Source organism: Astatotilapia calliptera, chromosome 4 (assembly GCF_964374335.1).
Source record: "Astatotilapia calliptera chromosome 4, fAstCal68.1, whole genome shotgun sequence".
Taxonomy (NCBI): Eukaryota; Metazoa; Chordata; class Actinopteri; order Cichliformes; family Cichlidae; genus Astatotilapia; species Astatotilapia calliptera.
This window is the reverse complement of record NC_137425.1, coordinates 35,290,371-35,293,849: the sequence shown is the minus strand read 5'-3', so window position 1 is coordinate 35,293,849 and position 3,479 is coordinate 35,290,371. Positions and strand designations below refer to the sequence as shown.

Below are 3,479 nucleotides of genomic sequence, written 5' to 3'. Positions count from 1 at the left end.
CACATGCTTCTCTTTGTGCAAACACACATCGCACTATAAGGGTAACCTCGCACACAATGATTGGACAGCACAGTGATGATGCTGGGAGATCCTATACGCAGCAACACAGAAACACTGAGAACTTTAAACAATGATGGAAAGTGTTATAAATGACTTGTTGGCCTCTGATCTGTCACAAACAGCTGAAACGTGTCTCTCATGAGTCACATGAAGGTTTTTGACAGAAAGGACAAAAAGTAGCTGCAGTCAGTTTGTGTCATTTTTATATTTATTCATCTGGGAGAAAAATCTGAGGGACATTAAAATGTGTTTTCAACAGAGACAAGAACATGAATATAACAGAACAGGTAAATGAACATGTTTCAAGTAAACAGCTGGACTGATCAGGTCCAAACACAGAGTGATAAACTTGTCAAACAGCTGTCATATCTTTATATAGAAGCTCTTTATAAATGCTGCTCACTGCAGTCTGTTTACTAATAATGTCAAAGTGTTAGAAACACAGAAACATCAGAATGGTCTTTGTTCACAGAAACCTGTCTGGGATCCTTTGTTGTTCTTTTGATGCAGAGTTACATTATAAATATAAAGAGTTATTTCAGAGTCTCATCAGTTTTCCTGCATGTCTTTATTTAACACATCAGCAGGGCTGAAGCTCTCATGTTAAACACACACTGATCTATGGACACGTTCATGTGTTTCTAACAGAACCAGGCTGTTATCAGCCTGCACTAACATTATGTCACACACACTGAATGTAACAGTGACAGTTTACATCATCACACAATCAGCTGTGATTGTTTCACTGTCATCAAACGAGTCAACAGGAAGTAGAATCAATAGAAACCAATCATTTCCTGACAGCATGTCTGATGGAAATAAGTGCAGATTATGTATGAAGTCTAACTGCACACAGTAACTGTGTTACAATAAGGACTTAACAGCGCCCTCTGCTGGAGTGTTTCAGTACTGCGTTAACTAGAATACACCACCTCCTCCTCACACCACCTGCTACAGCTCTACTCTTCTATGACTACAGTCATCCACAGCACTGATGTGAGGTCACATGGTTCATATGTAAGGAGCACAGCTGACCTCAGGTCAGTTTAATGACTGTGAGCAGCAGCTGTGTTATTGTCACTGTGACAGGGAGACACTCTCAGACACAGCGCTCATGTCAGCTTGTTCTCATGCAGGAGGATCAGGAGCTCCATGTTTGTCTTTCTGTTTGAATCATGATGTGTTTGTGCCATCAGAGTCTGTCATGAGTACTCAGGGTTTCACAGCAGCTCTTCTGGATGCTGACGAGGACTCCAACCTCATGTTTCACCTCTCTGAGCTTCTGATGTCTGTGAACACTCGTGTTTCTTCTCTGGGCTCATCTGGACAAAAACACCTTTCTGTGTTTGGCTGCAGCCTCATTCTGACTGACAGGAAGTGTGTTATCCATGAGCTGCACTTCTGTGAGGAAGTTTCCTGCTGTGTTTCCTGTCTGTGGACAAACACGAGTGTTCCAGCTGAGGACTTGCTTCCTTCCACCTGTCCATACAGGACATCACGCTGTCTGCAGCTCTGTAAATGCAGCTCCAGGTCCTTCCACGTGCTGCTCTGTATTTGTGCAGTTTGTAGTGTGTCCTGGGAAACGTAGCACACATGGTGTTCTTCTGCTGTTTCCTCCTTTCACTGAGTGTGAAACACTGACGCTGTGCTGTTGTTCACAGAGGGGAGCTGATTCTAGCTGCAGCTGGACTCTGTCATCTAACTGAATGTGTTGGTGCTGATCACGGGGCTCTGAGGGGGGAGCAGCAGGAGGACTCTGGATGCTGACGTCAGTGTATCTGTGGAAGCTCCCACAGCGTGTCTGTCATTCAATATTGTGCTGTATATTGTATCTATGCAAAGATGAACAGACTGTGTGTTCACTGGTCTCTGTGCTGCAGCTCTGATGTCATCATCACTCCCTCCTCCACCCTCAGCAGTCCCAGCATGCTGCTGTGGTGCACCCCACCCTCACTCTACACCTGAGCCACAGACCACACCCTCCACCTCAATATACACCACAGTTTTCTCTGCTGTGGAAATGAGATCAGGAGGAAATCATCATTATTATTATTTAATAAACGCTCACATTAATGTGGGCTTATTTGTTTCATATTAGAAACATTAGTTGAGTGTTTTTAGTATAAAATGGTCAAAGTCCCTCTTTTTGCTCCTCCCCTCACCTGTGGATGGGCGGTGCTGTTACCGTGGTGACAGCTTGGATGTGTTTCAGTCCTGCCTGGTTATCACTGCAGGAATCTTTCACATTTATTACAGGTAATAACTCTGATTTTTCTGTGTATTATGAACCAAATGTATCCTGATACACACAGAGATGGATGAGCAGAGGTTTTTTTTGCAGTTTATGTAGTTACTATGGACTTAATGCATACATATTATTAAAATGAGGGCTATAACAGTTGTATTGATGTATAGCAACTTGAAATGCTCCCACAAATGGCTCCACAGCATGTAAAAATATAACAAAAGCTCTGGCGGACTTGGTTCTGTGGTCAGTCTTAAAGGGTGAAGTTAAACTCTGTAATCTTCACTGTGTCACAGAGTTCAGTGAGTCCCGTTATTCACAGTATCAATCAGATCATCAGAGAACAGCTGATCAGCAATCAGTGGTGCCAACAGCGCCTCCTGTGGTGAGAGGATGCAATAATGCAATGTAGCATTTTTCCACTCAACACTTGCAGTCATGGAAACTGTCTGTTGGATCTGTGTGACGTTGCTTTCTTGGTTAGAGTTCCTCACAAATGTCCAGATGATTCTTCTAATGAGGCGTCGACCATGTTTGCAGCTCTTTGGAAGAAAACGTCGCCCTTTGCCATCCTTACTTTTCTTTGACTTCTTCAAATGCAGCTGAACTCCAGCTGGTATTTTCTTGGACTTTGCAGCTGTTTCTGGTCATCAGTTCATTCCTGCAAACCTCTGAAGCTGAACAACAATGATGCTGCATTGCTGGCTGATCCCAAAAGGTTGATTCTGTTCATCTGGACGTTTTCAGAAACGTTTGCTCACTGATCAGGTGACTTCTTCAGTCTCAGCTGACTGCAGCTTTACAAGCTTACAAACAGCACATTTGCACAATGACTGAAAGCAGCAGCACCTGATATATATGATACTAATATAATACAGATACATATATAATCCATACTAATGATGAAGGAACTGAGCTCACAGTCCATTGTTCATTCAGTGAACTACTCAGTTTATTTTGGGCCTCAGAAATGCTCACTCTGTTTGTACATCACTGTCAGCAATAGACTCATTCTGCTGTGTGGACAGGAACACATGTGACATCACTTCCTGTTTGTTTGTGACTGAAGAGGAAGAAGTTTACAAGGAATCATTTAGAAGAGTTTCAAACATCAACTGATTGAATCCATGAATCTGAAAACGTGTTTGTGAGTGAAAGAGACAGACATGTACAG

At 42.8% G+C, this 3,479-nt stretch overlaps 1 protein-coding gene across 1 annotated transcript in view; it reads right to left on the bottom strand.

The window, feature by feature from the left end:
• Window positions 1–250: 250 nt before the first annotated feature.
• Window positions 251–3,479, bottom strand: part of LOC145428408 (protein NLRC3-like) — a 23,217-nt gene continuing 19,988 nt past the window's right edge. The window contains exon 10 of the mRNA XM_080300554.1: window positions 251–3,479. This exon is cut by the window's right edge and continues 604 nt beyond it. The gene's annotated coding sequence lies outside the window, so the exon portion shown is untranslated.